This window comes from Parus major, chromosome 14 (genome assembly GCF_001522545.3).
Source record: "Parus major isolate Abel chromosome 14, Parus_major1.1, whole genome shotgun sequence".
Classification (NCBI taxonomy): Eukaryota; Metazoa; Chordata; class Aves; order Passeriformes; family Paridae; genus Parus; species Parus major.
Genome location: NC_031783.1, coordinates 13675167 through 13693869, shown reverse-complemented (window position 1 = coordinate 13693869; position 18703 = coordinate 13675167). Strand labels below are relative to the sequence as shown.

At 54.9% G+C, this 18703-nt stretch overlaps 1 protein-coding gene across 2 annotated transcripts in view; it reads right to left on the bottom strand.

Annotated features, from left to right (window-relative positions):
- RAI1 (retinoic acid induced 1) overlaps nucleotides 1-16263 on the bottom strand; it is a 73590-nt gene extending 57327 nt beyond the window's left edge. The window contains exon 1 of one of the 2 annotated variants that reach the window (XM_015642923.3): nucleotides 16183-16263. The gene's annotated coding sequence lies outside the window, so the exon portion shown is untranslated. Of the gene's footprint in view, nucleotides 1-3954; nucleotides 4194-16182 lie in introns of those variants that run through there. The other variant, XM_033517838.1, reaches the window with a different exon arrangement.
- Nucleotides 16264-18703: the final 2440 nt, after the last annotated feature.

Sequence of the window (18703 nt, the reverse complement as noted above, 5' to 3'; positions counted from 1 at the left end):
CGACTGAATGTTGCAATTCTTTTTTCCCCCCCCACCTATTTTTTTTTTTTTTTGCCATTGCAGTCAGACTGTATGTAGGTGGTAAGAATCAAAAGAAAGGAAGTACGCTTGGCAAATAGGGGAGTGCTAAAAAAAGGTTTTGCTCAGGCTGGGGGTTCAGTGCGAGGGTGTTTCGCCCACAGACGAGGGAAGGCTGAACCCCCCCCACAGGGGATGCACCCTGACGTGGCGCCGGTTTCACAGCATCTCTCAGGAGAGCAAAACATTCCTGATTTCACAGTGATGGCGTGTTTCAGGGTGCTTGTCCCACTCACAGGGGTGACACTGTGGGTGGTTGTGCCACTGCCACCACAGTGAGGTCTCAGGTAGCCCCTGGAAGCACCAAGATGCTCAGGGACTGCCTTGGTGCCACCACCATGGAGCTGTGCTCAAGAAGGCTTTTCTGAGAAGAAAAGTCTGTTTTCCCACCCAAAATCTGCCTTGAGGCCATTGCAAGGCCATGTGTTTGCTCAGCAAAATGTCTTGGGAGGGCACATGGCTTGTTCTTCCCGTGGGGAGCCAGCTGCAGCCCCTTGGAGCAGGGCTTGCCCACATGGAAACAGAGCTCCCACCAAAATCCAGGCAGGTTTCTGCTCTCCCCCTCAAAGCTGCCTCCATCTCGTGCCTCCCTCTGCCACCTCCTGTCCCCAGCTGCTGCCCCCGCCATGGCTGAGCCTTCTGCCACCACAAAATGCGCCCACTGTGAGAAAGACACTGAGGAAGACACCACAGTACCCCAATTCCCCACCACACACCTCACCTGCCTCTTCCCCAGCTCCTGCCCTGCCACCTTCACACCACATGCAGGCAGAGGCCATGGCCAGGCCTTCCCTCCCTGCTGAGCCTGAAACATGGCAGGCTTGGGGGGACGCTTCATTTGGGGGAGATGGTGCTGACATGTCGGCAAAAACACGTCCCACACTCTGGGTTTCCAACCCCAAAACCCCACAGGTGTTGTGGACACCAAGAGGAAACTTCTGTGGTGGATGTGGGACACTGAGTGACCACCCACCCAGCAGCTCCACCATAGGCCTCACTCCAGAGAAAACAGTCTCTAAGTCCTTTTACAAAATAAACAGTGGTGGCTGGAAGGAGAGGAGCAGCAGAGGGGTATCAGGGAGATAGCGAGGGGCCAGGGCTGGGCAGGGATGGCTGTGGAGCTGGGGTGCCGGGACGGGAAGGAAGTGGTTGTTGTGGGAGTAACGTCAGGAAGAGCCTCGGCTGGGGCCTCTCAGGGAGAGGGGAGATCTGAGTTCATGGGATGGCTACGGGGAGGAAGCGCTGAGGGAGACGAGCCAAGGGAAGAGTCCAGTGTGGGGATGGGGAGGGGTCTGGTGTGGGGACAGGGAATGGCCTGGTGTGGGGACAGGGAATGGCCTGGTGAGAGCCCAGTGTGGGGACGGGAAAGGGACAGGTGTGAGGATGAGGAAGCATCCATTGTGGGGATGGTGAAAGGTCCAGTGAGGGGACAGAGTATAGGCCAGTGTGGGAATGGGGAAGGGTCTGGTGTGTGAATGGGGAAGGGTCCAGTGTGGGGATAGAGAATGATCTGGTGAGGGGACAGAGAATGGTCCAGTGTGGGCATAGGGAATGTGTGAGCATCCACTTGGGCAGGGGTGTGCTGGGAGACACCTATCCTGGGAGAACAACTGATCCCAGAAGCCTGCTGGATTTGGTTTACTCCCCTGCCAAAGCGATTTCTAATAAAGGTTGTTTTATTTTTTTTTTTTTAAATCCCCCTTCTGCTGAATAAAAGTGAAACAAATAACCCCAAGCAGTGAGGCTGGGTGATGAGCAGCAGATAGCTGGTGATAACAGGTACCTTCATACCTGTGCACCCCTAATCCCAGCCTTCCCTCTCAGAGCTCCCAAGCTCCCAGCTCCATGGCTCTCACCAGCCCAACAGTTCCAGCCCAGCTAGGGGATATGGGAGTGCAGACAGCAGCGAGCTGCTTTAGGGAAATCCAGTTTGGAGCCAAGTCAATGCATGCAGAGTCATTAATCTAGGTCTGGTGCCAATAGGGATGGCTTTGCATTAGCCGGGCCCCTTTGTAGTTCAGACAATCAGTTGCATTCAACCAGCGCAAGATAACGCTGCAGAAAGCTGAGACCATCGCAGCTCATTCCTCCTGTAAGGGGCGGGGGGAGAGGATTTACAGGCAAAATAGCATTGCATTAATGGGACTGCTCAGTATTCTGCACAGACGCTGGCGGATAATGTCTTTGCAAACTAACTGCAATAAATTAATTAAATTAATCTACTATGCCGTGCTTGTCCCCACCCAACATCAAATTCAAGGATGATCAGGGTTTGCCTTATCCTCCATAGCCTACGAAAGAATCTGATCTCACTTGCTCTAGAGTTTCTGAGGCACTGAATTGCAAAGTACCACCTGCCTCACTAAACTAATCACCAGCCTGGTGGTTTAGATCACATCAGTTTTACATGTAATTAAGACTGTCCAGGAGGGCATGCAGCTGCTTACATGGTCGTTCCCTCTTATACAGCAACGTGCCTCCTGCTCAGATAGGTGCAATTAAACAAGCCTGTTCACAGTCATTAAGCATTAATGCACCTCATTAGCATAAGAACTGGAAGAAGCTTTGATGCAGGGAACCCCGCAGGAGAAGGAGATAGAGAGAGATGTACATACAGACAGGAAGGCGAAGGGCTGGGCCACCACCTTCTCGTGGCCCCGACCAACCATTCCATCTCCATTTCTCCAAAGCAATGAGCCATGCCGTGCCCTCCTCCCCAGAAATGGGTCTGGGTTATCTTTCTCTCCCCCTCCCCCTCTTTCTAAATTATGCTGGTGGAAAAAAAAAAAAAAAATACACCACACCAAACTGTTGGGATATTAACCTAGCGAATCCATTAATAAGCTGAACTCTCTGTTGGCTTTGACACAGCACACTAAAGCTTTAAAGAGACAGGGCCCCAGACACTGGAGATAGGGGCAGAGACAACAGCACTAACAAAGAGCCACTGTTGCCACGGCCGTGGCCATCTCGGGTAGGTCCAGCTGTCTTTGGTGTTCTGTTTTCCAGACACAAAGAGCAGACTGAACCGTTTTGGTCTGAATGGCTTTCATTTGATGGTAGAGAAAATGAGAGGGAAGAAAGAAGCTAAGTAAAGTGTCCAGGAGAGGGAGAAAAAAAAAAAGAAAAAAGAAAAAAAGAGAGACAGGAGAGGGAAAAAAGAGCATGGTGTGCTGCAGGTCTCCAGTGAGAAAGGCTGCATCTCCCCCAGAGCACAAAATGGGGCTGTCTCAGGGAGCAAAGGGAAGCGACATGGTGATTTTGGAGCGGGATGGAAGTGAGGATCCGTGGGCAAGCAGGATGCACACTCCAGGGGAACCAGGATGGATGCTGCCTGTGTCTCACCTGCTTGCCCAACACTTTGCACAGCAGTGTACTCAGCACTGCCAGGCCACAGACTGCAAACAGCTTGTCTAGCTGGGTTTTAATCTCAAGGGAACAACCTGTGTTTGTAGAGCCCTTGGCCCCTCTGGGCTCAGAGCCCGTTAGGAGCCTCTAGCCTGGACCAGGCGCGTTATCACGCAGAGCCTCAGCCAGCTTCACTGTCACCATGGCAAGAAATGGGCTCGCACGAGGACGTGAATCAGCTGGAAAAAGTGAATCTCCAAGTGAAATGTCTTCAAGGAACCACCACATGCTACCATGGAGCCGCTCCAAACCCACACCTCAGCCCAAACTGTATCCCAAGGCATGAATAACCCTTCTGCTGCAGCCTCAAGAAGCCCACATCATGCCCTTGCATCTCTACCAGAGGCCAAACCTGCATCCCATAAGCTTGAAAAACAGGCCTGAAACGTCCATTCCAGGTTCCCCTATTATAAAGCACAGCTCTGAAAGCCAGAAATGGAAGCTGAGACCGGATAAATCAGTACCTACCCACTGGAGAGCCACACGGGCTCGTCCCTACAATGCGCTCTCTGGCCTCCATCTAGTCCAGCTCGTAAGTGATAAAAGCGTCCACGACTGCAGCTCTCATCTGGGAAGAAGAACAAACAACCCAAGTAGATCTTACCACTGGGAAATGGTTTCTAAGGGTCTCCAGAGATATCCTCTTTCCTACGCTCATTCCATTAGTGCTGTGCATGCTCCATTGTCCCAGTCTCTCCCTCCTTAGTGGTTACATCCTACAAACACAAAGAGATTTCGAATCCCCCGTAGCTCTTTGGCCCATGATGATAATAATTTTCCCTCCTTGAGCACCTTTTATCTAGAGATCTGGAAGCATCTCTCTGGCATTAATAGCTATTAGCTTCTCCACCATCGTGCAACATAAGGTGAGCACTGTTACATCTCACAGCTGAGGGGAACTCGGGCACAGCACAATTAGGAATTCACTCCTGCCAAGTGGTACATCCTCTTGTGCCCTATCAGTGGCACAGAGGTGGTGGTGTTCAGTCCCTGGATGAATCTGGCTAAATCCTAAAAGATTTGCCAACAGCGTCAGCAAGAGGAAGAGATCCCAGGCTTGTGCCTGAGTCACCAAACCCTCTGTTTTCCCTTCTGTGCCTAGAGAAGTCAATGGAAAGTCTCCCATGGATGGTAATGGGAAATTCAAGCTTTTTGAGTCAGTAAACAGCTTTTTTTTGAGGGGGGGTGTGGGGACGTTTGGGCAAAGAGGCTTTTACTGCACAGTCATTTTGATAAACCAAGGAGCCGAGCTTTTACCCAGCAACAGGCTGGGAGAATGACTGATGGAGACCATGACCCCAGTGAACCACAGCCTTGCTCCCCCAGTCCCTTCCCATTTGCCTTTTGTAATTACAATTAGTAGTGGGGGCTGGCAGGTGGGGGAAAAATGAAATAAAATAAACTAGAAACCCCCCCTGCCCCGCTGCCAGCCCCTCATTGTCTGCAGAGGCTGGCTGGGGCTCTGCACACTGCAGTCCTCTGCCCATTGTACTGCTGAGAACATGCGAACAGACGCTCTCGGGCGATGGGTTTTATTGAACGCAACTTCAATGGCAAATGGAGAGAGAAAAGGGGGGGGGAGAGGAAAGGAAAAAAAAAAATAAAAAAAGCCTTGAAAATCCATGCCAAAAAAAAGAGGTGGGGAGGGTGTTTTTTAATGCAATCAATGGCTCCTTCCTATAACTCTGCCTGTTGTGAGGAAATTTCTTTCCAGTAGCAGCCAGCAGCAGTCCCAAGGCTGTGACATTGCTGTAACGCTTGGAGCTCAGCTCTCTATCTCTGGCAGCAGCCCCGTCTTTTTGTCATTATTGGCTGTGATTGCAGGGGGTGCACGCCAGCTCGCCGAGTGCTGAGATATTGCTGCCTTCCCCTCCCTCTGGACAACCTGCCCTCAGAGAGGAGTTTGGGGAGGGGATGAGGGTGAAACAGGGAGCTGAATTCTCTCTGCCTCCCCTGAGTACGCTCTGATCCAAGCCCACATGGATAGGTAGAGGTCCCCAAGGCCCTTTTCGGAAAGCTCATTAGGAAAGTAGTGACAGATGCATTAGCTATTAAAAAAAGGCGGGGGGAGAAGCTATCATAGAACTTTAAAAAAAAGCAGCAGCAGCCGCCCGACAGTTTTATTGCTGTCAGATCCCTTTTTTTTGTGGGCACGTTGCAAAGCAGGAGAGGTTTGGGTAAATATCTGACGCACGCACGCACTTCCCATGCTCTGGGCTGTCTGTCAATAATCCAGCCGGGGTATTTCTCACACCCTCAGGAGGCAGCTGCCAGCTCTGCCCATTGCCACTGCAGCTACTCACCCTTCCTATCCACCCCCAGCACCTCCTGGAGAGGAGGTTTTGGAACAGGCATGTCTGGCTGCATGCAAAGCTGCGGGAAGAATCTGCCAGGATGCCACAGGGGGTGAAAAAAAATGGGCGTCAGCTGCTGCCATCTCTGACTCCGAGCTGCAGCCTGGGGAGGACAGGTCTTGGCATGAGATGTTCCCTCCTGATCTAAGCAGAGGCTGCTGAGATGGAGATTGAGTCTTGCATGCCGGGACCTGCTGTCCCTGCAAGCTCCAGCAATGCTCTCCATGAAAGGACAGGTCACACTGTGCAGCTGCACTGGACACCCAGGCCTCTGTCCCTATCCCACACCCCACACCACAGCCCAGAGCCCTCGGAGCTCAGGGAACAGGTGTACACACATCAGTGGGAGGAGCTGCTTCCCTGCACCCAGGGTGAGTGACACATCTGGCAACAGCTGGAAGCCACAAAGCCCCATGTAGGGACCAGGGACCGGGCAGGAGGAAGGTGGGAAGTGCTGGCTGCTGGATGAAGATGCTCTGGATGGAGGTCTGTGGTGGGCAGAGGGGCAGATGATAGGGAGGATGAGGCAGGATGATGGCATGGGTTTTGTCCCTCCCCATCCTATGAACCAAAGAGGCCACCACTGCTCTTACACCTGTGTGAAGAGCAGAGCCCAGGTAGCAACAGAAGAACAACAGATGTTGCACCTGCATGACGGCTCCCGAACGGCGCCAGACGAGCTGGAATTCACATCTGAGCCACAACGGCAAAGCTCTTCCCACAGACAGCAGTGGGAAACAGGGATCAAAACACCACTTCCACACACAGGCTCCCAACACTGGGTCCTGCCTCCACACACTGCAATTTCCACAGACCATCCTCATCACTACGAGACAGTCAAGCCAAACATGCCCTCCTCTAAGACCTCAGCATCCCTCAAAAAGTGGGCACAGCTATTTCAAAAGGAACTATGGGGGTACCAGAGGCAGCCATCAGCCTGTGCCCCCCACCCTCACCTCCTGCCACCTCCCAACCACAGTCAGGAGGCAGAAACCTCGCTGGAGGAAAACAGCAGCAGCAGCAACCGTCCCCCTTGGTCGGGTTTTAAATGGCTCTCAGATCCCTTCAAACAAATCTAAATGCACCGATCCTATTGTGTGCATAAATCTTTGCACCGGGGCCTGCACGCCTCCACACTATTGATAAAGAGAAACGAGTCTTAAATATTTAATGAGCGAATAAACCCGTTAAGAGGATATGATTAACTGCACGCCACGGCTCTGCATTTAAGGTGTCCCTGCTGTACCTTTAGAGGGGTTTTATTTTTAAGGGAAATCGGCAGCAGCAGCTGGTGGAAGCGAGCAGCCGGGCTGTGCGGGTGCCGCACCAACGGGAACGCCGGCACAACGCTCGCTCCGGAGGCATAAATATGCCACGGGAGCCCAGGCTGTTCAGGGGGGCTGGGGGGGCTGTATTGACCCAACACGATGGCAGGGAGGGCAGAAAACAGAGCCAAGGAGGTTTGAGGTTTTAGGTGAGGTGGCAGGAGCCAGGCTGTCGGTTAGAGAAGACACGTGAACTCCGCACCTTTCCGTCTCGCCCGGCAGCGAGGGGGCTGCTGGGGGGGATCAGGAGACCTTGGAGCTATTTCCAGCTGAACCACCCAGCTGGAGTGTGACCTTGGGCAAGTCACTTACGGTCACCCTCTGCCTGGAGTCGAGCTCTGTGAGAGGCAACTGGAGTCTTGTCTGCCGAGGGTGCGGATCGAGGCAGTGTGGGGTGCCAGGATGGTTGAACCTTCCTTTTCTCCACCTCCACTGAGCTGGCAGCAGCCTCAGCACGGGGCTGGAGCACTGAGGGCCAGGGTACAACACACCAGCCAGCCCACAGGATGTTTCTCAGGCACACAGAGAGCAGCTGATGGAAGATTTTATGAAACCAAGTGCTATAAATGTCCCCTTGCTATGTGACTTTTTATGTTTCTAAATTATTTTGATCATTATTTTTTACCAGAGTGAGGTGAATAATACACAACAAACCACCGTGAATCATCACTCCAGTTTTTAGATATGTTAAATTTAGCTGTTTCGGTGCCACCTTTTTGTTTATATTCTCCAAGTGTTTCTTGCCAACAAGTTACCGGCAGGGATTTTTGGCCAGGAAGGGGAAGAAAAAAGAAAAAAGAAAAAAAAAAAGTGAGACAGACTGTTAATTTCTGTTAACTTTAAGCAACAAAAGTTAACTTCCAGGATCAACGAAAGATCCTGGAAGAAAGTGAGTTTCAAATTCTTAACTGCAACAGTTTCCCTCCCCAAACCTCAAGTCTAAAAATTAAGGCTGCCCAATCGGGAAGCCAAAACCCATCATGTGATGTGAGATCCCAATTAAAAAGACTCTCATTCTTGAGACCAAGTACTCACAAAAGAGCAAAGACCACGAATTATTTGCAGAAATTATCTGGAGAACAATTTTGAATAATGAATACGATGGGGGAAATCGCAGTCACTTGGAATACTTAATGCAACTACAAAAAAAATCACCAACAATTTGCGAACAGAAAAGAGGTGAAACGCGTGGAATAGATCATTTAGCACAATCCTGCCACCACCAGTGACTATTCCAAATGACCAAGGCCCCTGCCTGGCTGTAAATGCTGCAGGAATTAGCAATAGAGACTGATGGACAGATGGAAGTCATGCTTGGAGATACACTTAATCAAAGAGGCTGTGCCACCACAGCCAACACGCCTGTGACCTGGTGAAACCAGGGTGAAATAACTCGGGAAACAGGATGTTCAAAGCAGCCCCGGGCAGGAGGAAGGGATGCTCCGGGTGACGCAGCCGAGCGGAGAGCAGCTGGAGAGGAAGAGGAGCTTTGACACATGCTGGCCAAATCCCAAGAGGCACAGGCACAGAGGAACACCAAGGACGAGCTTCTGTGTGATTGTGGCTGGCGGAAGGGGTGGGAGATGCCCAAGGAAAGGAGAGGTTCCAGGTAGGTCTGGATTAAACACAGGTGGGTGCTGCATCACCAAATGCTGGCTTTGCCATGGGAAATATCATCCCATCAGCCAAGGACTGTGAGTATCCAGGTATCCCCAGGGTCTGAAGCTGAGAGATGGGGCTCCAGCAGAACCCACTCTGCTTCTGCCACCTCCCTTCAAGTGCTGGGCTGAGCCAAACTCTGGCCTCACGCTGAGAGCTGGTCCCATGGCCATGATTAGAGCATGCAGGACCAGAGAAGCAAGCATCTGTTGAAAACTGAATGGTCTTTCTTGTCCAGGAGCCAAAATCTGTCTCTTTGGTCGATTTACTTTATCACAGCACAAGCTCTGCATTTCACCTACCAGCAATGAGCATGGAGGCCAAAACCTCAGCACTGCCTGCAGCATCCAGCTGGGAGGAAGGACCTGAAGGGAGAAGGCAGGGAGAATTTGGGGGACAGGAGGAGGTAAAGGAGAAAGGGTTTTGGAGGACATTGAGGGACCACAGCAGGGCATGGAGGAGATGGGGACCTTGTAGGGCCAGGCAAAGTCTGCAAGCACCGCTCAGGTGGGGAGATGCTGGGCTCTTCCCCGCACCAATACTGAGAGAGGAAGAGCAGCAAAGGTCTGGTAGAGATGGAGCTTTCTCACATCCCAGCCTGGTCAGCTGACATTTATCAGGGTAACAAAAGGATACAGCCTGATCACAAGACAGGCTGACAGTGCATCTTCCCCTTCTGGGGAGGAAAGTCAAGAGGCAAAGTTGTAAAAAGTAGTCCAGTCATCTTTCGTATCTTCTCTTTCCTGCAGTTTGATGCATGCAGGGATATTTCCTCTGCTTCTTTGAAATGAAAGACGAAAAAGAAAGCAGAAAATTCTGCATTTTAGGTGCAGGAATTAAAAATAAATCAAATTCTTCCAGTGTTTCAGGTCAAATATTCCCCAAAGCTTCTGTTCTGACAATCTAAGAATGTAGAAGCTGCATCTCTTCAACTCCCTTGCATTCACCAGGATGTTGCTATCAATCTGTAGCTTCAACAAGCCTGGCTGAGGATGCTCAGGAAAGCCTGGTTGTTATATGCCTGGACTGCGGCAACCAGAGAACCACTCAGGAACTGAGAGACTCATTATTTGTTATTAACTCACCTGGAATCTCTGATTTCTTACATGCTATTTTGCTACTTGGCTGCAGAGCGAAAAAAGCTCCTCAAAAAATAGAAGAAGGAAAAAGTGAACCACCCAGTAGTGAAGGATCATATTTCTAGTGGATTCTAGTAGGTCACCAGCAACTGCATCAAAAGAGTGTCCTGGGGGCTTCAGTGTTTGCTTCTTGTGCCCCTTTATTTACTGTTGGTTCCCTCTGTGGCAGCAATACCAGCCCCTGCAGAGACTGCCCTGTTCCAGCCTCTGCTTTTCCAGGTTTAGGCATTGGGTATTTATTGCATTTGGCTGTTTTCAGAGCGTGGGTGTTTGCTTCACATGTCCCCATAGAGCAGAGTCCCCTCGGAAAACTGTTCCAGGCAGGAAACTGCTGCTGCTCCTGGTCAGGGAATCACATGGGGAAAATCAGTTTCTTTTTCAAAAAATCCTCCAAGTGAAGAGTTTGTTCCGGAGAGATGGAGAACAGAGATTCCCATGGGCTCTGCTCCTGCCTGTCTGATGGATTCCCCCCAGCATCAATTTGGCTGGTACAGTGGTTGCTATAATGAATTTTTAGGGATAACAATTTGTTGGGATAATGACTTTAGGTGCACAGGGCACTTCTACGCCCCAGCTCTCCTACAGTATCTGCCTGTTACCTTGCTAACCTCGCAGACAGAGAAACTGAGGCACAGGGCTGGCTCTGGAGAGGGACAAGGCTCCAGCAGCACCTCCAATTGCAGCACTCAGGTGCTCCATGGATGCTGCAATATCAGCATCACCCACAACCTGGCTGAACTTCCCAAGGTACCCCAACAAGAGATCTCCTGTGTCCCCTCTGTCCCCAGCTCAGCTCCCCATGAGCTGCTGGCCCTGGTCCCTCTCTTGGGCATCACTTTCTGCCTCTGGCACCCAGCAAACTCCTCTCCCAAGCTCCTCTCCCAACAGTGGGCTCTGCCCCGCTGATCTCGGGGTGCCCCCTGTGCCAGCACCATCCCCAGGAGGGCATCACAGCAGGGCTGGTGCATCTCTACCGTGGCTGGGGACAGCAGGGAGGACAATGACATTTGCTGCAGGAGCCTGACATTGAACCCAGCCAGTCAGAACGGCGGGTGTTTTGCTGGCAAGGGTAGAGGCTCTGCTCTGACACCGTCAGCGAGGGGACAGGAGAGGGAGGGGAAAGGAAAAAAGCCGAAGCAGCAGCCAGACAGCTGCCTCTTCCTCCTCCTCCTTTTGTGCAGAAATGTGGTTTTGTTTGTCAGTCAAACAGATTGTTTTCTCCTTCTTTGCAGGCCAATTGTTTCTGCTCCTGCAAGATAAGGGATTGAAAAGGGCTATATTTTTATGGCACTGAATCTAGGCCCTCCGAATTGGAGGGGAGACATCAAGTGGGAGAGGGATGCCGGTTCAAACCAACACTCCTCTCCCCAGCTCCACTCTCCAATCCCATTTCCACCCCCATTTTCCTTTTTTCTCCTTCCTTCTCCCGCCTGGAGCTGCCTCTCAGCCCTCTCACTATTTAATCTCCGTCTCTCCAGTGGACTCAGGAGGTTTACACAGCTTCATCCTCTTTGCACCATCTGCTGAAAAGAATCCGCCTTTCCCCTGCTGCTCTGTCCAGCGGCTCCTCCTGCCACCCTCCCCCTAAAACTGGGGAAAGCAGAGCCGGTGCCACTGCATGTGACGTCCAGAAGAGCAAAACCCAGGATGGGGAGGTTTCCTTTTCTGCAAAGGATTTGCCCAGAAAGCACCTCGGAGAGCCAGACCCCAGAGCGTGGCAGGAGCAGGATGCAGAGATGAGAGAAGAAAATGATCAATAAGAGCAAGCCCAGGCCAGGGTAAGACAGCAGAATCCTCTCTGGGCTTCTACAGTGGGTTCAAGGAGCCTGTGTCTTCCTCTTCTTTCTTGTTGAACTCTCCCAAATCCACAGTCCAGATGGGATGCCGTGACTCCCAGTGAAGGAAACGCTGGAGCGATGACCTCTGAATGACCGCCAGCATCCCCAGGCTAAAGGACCTGGAGAAGGTCCTTGCTCCAGGGACCACCATGGCTGGAGGCATCCTCACCCTCGCTGTATCCCAAGCACGAGTCCTTTGCTCCCATGCGCTGATCACATCGCACACCGAGGGAGGATTTGCCTCTCCTCCTTGGGGGATGAGAGCCTAGAAGGGGGCAGAGTGGTTCATATCCAACTCATAAGCCTCTCAGAGCTCAGGCTTGAGGACTGAGATTCACTCAATTAATTTTGCTTTGGCAAAAAGTCCATTTTTATTGCTATTTCATGCCTTCAGTATAGATTTTCCCTGCTCGTCTCAAAGGGATAATAAAACCCGACTTGTTCTTTTTATAAAAGTCTCACACTCCCTCTCTCACTAGGCTCTGTGTTCCCCAGCTAGAGATGTAAATTTAAAGGGGAAATGCTGTCATTTAAAACAAAACAAAACCAAAAAAAGCAACTCAGAAAGCCCAGCTTTGAGCATATTCCAGCTCTCAAAACTAGGCCGTGCAACCAAAGCAAAAACCAAGTTGCCACCTTCCCGCGGTGAAGCGGCATTCCCGCAGCAATCCCAACCTCCCCCAGGGGAACCAGGGGTGACTGCCAGCCCCAGGAAGCCACTCTCCATCTTGCAGGGCTGGTGGTGGCCCTCTGCTTGCTGGGACGTGTAGTTTTTGCCAGCTGGGTGCTGGTGGGCGCAGGTGGTGAGCGCTGCTTGGAGCAAGCTCCTTGTGCTTGGATGTGATGCTGGAAGCTCAGCACCTGCACCTGCCTCCCACCTCCTCCTCCTCCTCCTCCTCCTGCTCCACACCAGGTGAAAGCTTCGCTGCTGCTGGCCTCAAGCAGCTGGACCAGTCCTCCTGAGGGAAATCCCAAATCCACGCAATTCCGAGCAGCTGGATTTGGAGCGTGTTTTCAAGCAGGCAATGGGACAGGATGGTGGCAGGAGAATGCATGGCTCTGCTTGCTCCACCTCAGCTGCGATGCATCCTGCCTGCTCTTTGGAAAGGCTGTAGCTGTGGAGGATCCCTCTGAGAGGTGAAGAAGGGAAAGGGAAACTGCCTTTGCCTTGTGCCCTGCTGCCATGACCTCCTGGGGGGGATAGGATGCAAGCAGCGGAAGCCAAGTGGAAGTCTTGTCATCAGTGGGTGGCAGCAATCGCCTGGGGACAGGGCGGGGTCCCCAGCACCATCGGGATTTAAGAGCAGGTTACACCGAGGTGCACTGACACGGCTGATGCAGCCCTCTGGGACAGACTCAAGCCTCCTGCCTTGGCTGTGTGTCTGATTTGCATAAATCCACCATCACTGGGACTCTGCTGCCTGAGCAGGAACCAGGAGCAAATCCAAACCAGAGCGAATCCAAAGCAGAGCGAAGCTGCGCGAGGCAGGAGAAGCCACACAGGTGCCCGCACTGTGCCAACCCGGCACAGGACCAGACCAAGAGGTCACAGCCAAACCTTTCATATCCAAATGTCTCTCTTACTCCCCATCCTGTACCCTTCTCCTGCACCCCCCTGCCAGGCTGCAGCACGTCCTGGCTGCCAAGAACTCGGGGCCCTGCCTGCATCTGGCAGGGCAGGCAGTGCCCACGGTGAGAGGAAACGCACAGCTCGCTCTGCTCCTGCAGGTGTGCCTCCAGCAGACAAAAGTTGTAGGGCAGCTAACAAGGATGAGAAGGAGAGGAAAGACAAGAAAACCCCAGGTGATACCACACTCCCTGGCTAACTGATGATCCAGCACCTCCAGGCTCACCTCTGGTGCCCCCAGCAAGACTGTGGCACAGCTCCATCAGTTAAACCAAATTTGTGCCATTTCCTCTGATGGCAGAACAAATGGTCCTTCCCCTTCCTGAGCTGCCAAGCCTGAGGGATGCTACAGAAAAGAATCCTGCACCTCCCGCATTTCGGGGGAAAATCAGTTGGAGTTCCTAGATTTTCCTGCAGAGCCCTCACAGGATTCAACCCTCCAGGCTGGAAAATCCTTAGTGAGCGCTGACAACCTCTGCAGCTCAGGCAGAGGCGAGAGATGATTAAGACTGGCTGAAATCTCCCAGGACTCTGACATCTGAGAGGCCCCATGCAAGGCAGAGAACCACCCCGGGCTGCTCCTTGCAACCTGCAACTCCCCTCACCTTAGCACGGAGCTGAAGGGAGACCAGGGACCCAGCAGGGCCAGGAACCAGGTCACTGCTGCTGGTTTCCAGGCAGCAAAGGTTTGGAAGAGCAGAGGATCATTTAGCAGAGCGACAGTGAAGGTTCAGAGCAGAGCCTTCAAATTACACGCTACAGAGCACTTTTCCTGCCTAAAAGGTCTCTGAAATGACTGTGGCGGCTCTGAAACGAAGCACTCTGTATGCAATTGTTCCCTGGGGCTTGCAGCGGAGACAGAGCCGGGAGAGGAGAGGTGGGTCTGCGGTCCCTGGCACGGGCAGCTCCTCATCAGACGAGGATACACACTTCTTCTGGGCTCCACAGCACAGCACTGCTGCTTCCCTAAATCTCCCTGGTGGTTTCTACCAGTTGTGGTATTTTATTTTTTTTAATTTTTTTTTTTCTCTCACTTCCTGCCTTGAACTTCACACAGCTCCTGGCCAGGGCTGCAGAGCTGCTGCTCAGGGTGTGGGTGGGTGCTCCCAGCCCCGTGCACAGACCCTCATTAAACCCCTCACCATCATCACTCGCCACGCCTCGAGGCACACCTCAATCCCATGGGGAGCAGGGAGGGAAGAGCACTCAGGGGGAACATGTCCTTTTCTCCATTTCACTTGGTTTCTTCCCATCTTTCCCCACTCCATCTCCCAGCAGCTTGAGGTCCATTTTCATCAGGCAGTGACAGTCACCGGGAGAAGCAGCCTCAGCACCGGCAGGCACCACACAGAGCCAACCTGTGCCTCGCCCGCCGCAGGTCCCCCCACCCTCTGCCACCAGCGCACAGGTGACAGCACCCACATCCGCTCAGCCACCTGGGGCACACACGCTGCCACCCTGGGAAAGGCAGCTGTGGGGTACAAGCTCTCCACAAAGTCCTGGCACATAGCAGGGAACCATTTCTGCACCATCAAGGAGGATCCAGCGATGCCCAGGAGCTGGGGCAGCTGGAGCTGAGCTGGGAGAGCCCTTGGAAGGGCACCACCAGTGATGCCCTCCCTCGGCTGGCACACGGCCCTAGGAGCACTCTCCCATGCAAAACCCCGATGTTGGGTTTGTTCCTCCACACCATCATTTTGGGAGGTCACCTGAGGGCAGCCAACACGGGCACTGCTGGCAGCCAAGGGTAAAGCGGGCAGGGGCCAGTGACCACAAGAGCTTTCAGCAAGCCAAGATCTGCTCACATCTAAGGGATGGCATCACTGTCCATCAAAGGCAGTGGGGAACAAACAGGGACCCCAACAGCATCCCGCTCTGACGTCAGTGAGAACCTCCGGCAGGTCTGCAACATCAGCCACGCTTCCAGCGGCCAGAGAGCCCTCGGGATGCCGACCCCAGGGGCAGCTCAGCACCTCCGCTGGGATCCCAGCGCCACGCTCAAGGTGCTGCTCCAGCTGCACATTTCCAGGGAGAGTGGGAATGGGGACACACACACACACACACACACACACACACACACACACACACACAGAGGAATTTAAATGGAATTTCACAGCTGCAGCAAAAGGGCACAGGAGGGGCTCAGGGCTGTCTATCCAAGATGCACCATTACCATGTCCCCGCTCGGCATTTCGGCAGCACCGGCCGGGAGCACCGCGGCCACCCGCACCCGCGGGACCGGGGGGGCCGGGGAGCCCCTCCGTGACGTCACCGAGCCAGGAGCAGGCTCGCGTTTTGGGGGGATACCAGGCGGGTTTGGGGGGGGGGAACTGGGGGGCGCCGGAACGCGCTAGGGTTGGAAATACGAGTGCGGTGCGGTGGGAGCGCGGGCGGAAGGGAAGGGAAGGGAAGGGAAGGGAAGGGAAGGGAAGGGAAGGGAAGGGAAGGGAAGGGAAGGGAAGGGAAGGGAAGGGAAGGGAAGGGAAAAGGAAGAGAAGGGGATGTGGCGGCGGGTTCGCGGTGCCACAGCGGGCCCGGCGGGAGCTTGCAGCCGCAGCTGCGACGCGAAGCCCCGGGGGGGTAACGGGGCGGCGGGGAGGGCCCCCCCCACCTCCGGCAGCGCCCCGCTCGCCCGGCCCCTCCGCTCCCCTCGCTCCCTCCGCCGGCCCCTATCACCAGCCGCCCTCCCCGGGCCCTCCCCGGGCTCGGCGGCCCGCCCGGTTCCCCCGGAGCCGCGTCCGGAGCCCTCCTTACCTGGCGGGCCGAGCCCCGCTGCCTCTCAGCGGCGGCGCTGGGCGGGGGCGGCCCCGCCGCCCTGCCCGGGCGGCCGCGCCGCTCTCCCGCGCCGTGCGAGCCGCCTCAGCGGTGTCAGCGGGCGGGAGCCCCGCGCGGCGCCGGGAGCGAGGGGAGGGACGGCGGGGGCATGACCGAGCGCCGTCGGAAGTGCACGCGCGCCCGCCGCCTGCCCGCGACCGCGGCGACACCTGCCGGCAGCGCCGCCGCTGGCACCGGGAACGGCACCGGGAACGGCACCAGGAACGGCGCCGGGAACGGCACCGGGAACGGCGCCGGGAACGGCGCCGGGGGCTGCGCACAGCGGGGGCAGCGGGGCGGGCAGCGGGGCACGGCACACCGAGCAATGGGGCACGGCACACGGGGCACTGGGGCACGGCACACCGGGCAATGGGGCACGGCACACCGGGCAATGGGGCACGGTACACCGGGCAGCGGGGCGGGCGCTGGGCATGGCATAGCGGAAATCGGGACATGGCATAGCGGGAGTCGGGGCACGGCACACGGAGCACCGGGCACAGGGCAGGCGCTGGACACGGTACATTGGGAGCCGGGACACGGCACACCGAGCACCGGGGCGCTCCACGCAGGGCAGCGGGTGCTGGGTGCCAGCAGCAGGAAGCGTATGGCAGCTCCTGAGCTGGGGGACCAGGCAGTGGAGGGTGGAAGCGGTGTTGGGGACCGGGAACCCTGATGGGTGCAGGCGCTGGGCATCGGGGACCATTCACGAGAGAGTGGCAACGGTGGTGGGTGCAGGGAACCCCCGGGCAGCACCTGCCAGGTGCTGGTACAGGGCACTGGAGGGTGACACCGGTGCTGGGTGCACCTAACGGGTGCTGGCACGGGGCAGGATGAGGTCCCTGCAGACACACACCAGACCCTGGAGCCGGGTTTGGAGCGGGGGCTGTCTCCGGGCTTCAATCTACGTCTGGATCAGGCTCTGCACTTGGGTCTGTGTCTGGATTTAGATCAGGATTTGGAACTGGATTCTGATCCACATCTGGATTTGCATTTGGAGCTGAATTTGGATCCACATCTGGACTTGCCTCCAGAGCTGGATTCAGATCCTCATCTGGATCGGAGTCTGGGACATGCATCGTTCACAAAGGATGGATGTTGCCTTCCCACCCCCTGCTCTCCGAGCATTCCATGGGTGCTCAGAGCACCATCACCCCACTGATGATGAGGTGTTCATCACTGCCCACTTACCCTGCTCTGGGCAGCCTGGAGGCCGTCAGGGGGAAGCTGGGGTCTGCAGCAGTGTGACAGGAGCCCTGACCGGGGGAGCAGAGGGGAGGGACGAAATGGCAGCGATCCCGCTGGCCTTGGCTGTGCTCAGCGGTGCGTCTGGGGCTGAACGTGCTCCAAGGAGGAGCCGAGGTCAGGGAGGGGGATGAGTGCAGGAAACATATTAAGTGAGGAAAATTGGCTGCAGCCAGCAGAGCTGCCTGATGTTTGCCTGGGATTTTCCTCTCCGGCAGGTATCGGGTGTAAGCCCTCGCTGCTGGGTGCTGGCAGCTGGTTATTCATGAGCGTCTCGGATGTGCCACCGGCCACCAGCACCTGCTGTGCACCGAGAGAGGTGGCACCCAGGACCCCTCCGTGCTTGTGTCCCCAGTGCTGACACCCAGCTTTGGCCAAGGCGACGTGTGCAGATATTTTAAGAGGAAGATTCTGTGCTCTCACAGCTTGACTGCTAATTTATAATCCTGTTTTCCTATTAAAATAAAAGCTTCTCTCTTATTCCCGAACGTGAGAGCCAAAGCGGAGCTCTGAGGAAGTGCCCTGTTTGCAGAACACACTGAAACACACAAAGGAAACGAGGCAAAACCAGCGTTTTGCACGTTTTTTGAGCTTCATTTTAGCTTGGACTTGGAACAGCAGAAGGGAAATCTTTTCCAGCAGGATGTGCACAGCGGGGGTGTGCGTGGAGCTGCTGGTGTCCCTTTGGAGCAGGGCCACCTGCCTGCCGAGGGACAGCAACCGCTGCGGGTGCCTGTTTGTCCCCGAGGGGTGGCAGGTCCCTTGGGCATCCCAGGGATGAGGGATGGAGCAGCACGTCCCCCGTGGGGCCGGCCAGGCGGGGATGGCAGCCGATGGCAGGAAATACCTGCTGCTCCGCCGCTTCCCGGCCAAAGCGAACAAGAGGGAGAGTGTTTGGAGGGCGGCTGCGGCCGCGTGTGGCAGGAGGGGCCTCGGAGGGACACACAGGCCATTGTTCCTCGAGGATGTGGGGCGGAAATTTGGATGGACCCGTTGCGTGCCGCGCTCCCAGCATTGCCGGGACTGAGCCCGTAGTGAGAGGGATGCTGGATGTGCTGAAGTGGATCAGGGTGGGAATTCATTAAACGCTGTTTGGTGGAGAGGTCGCTGATATTGGTGGTGGGACAGCCTCAGTGGAACAACCCCCTTGAGAGGGCTCTCCTGCTCCTTGCAGCTGGAGCGTGGCACATGCCCAAGGACTGTCAGCCTTTCCAGAGCT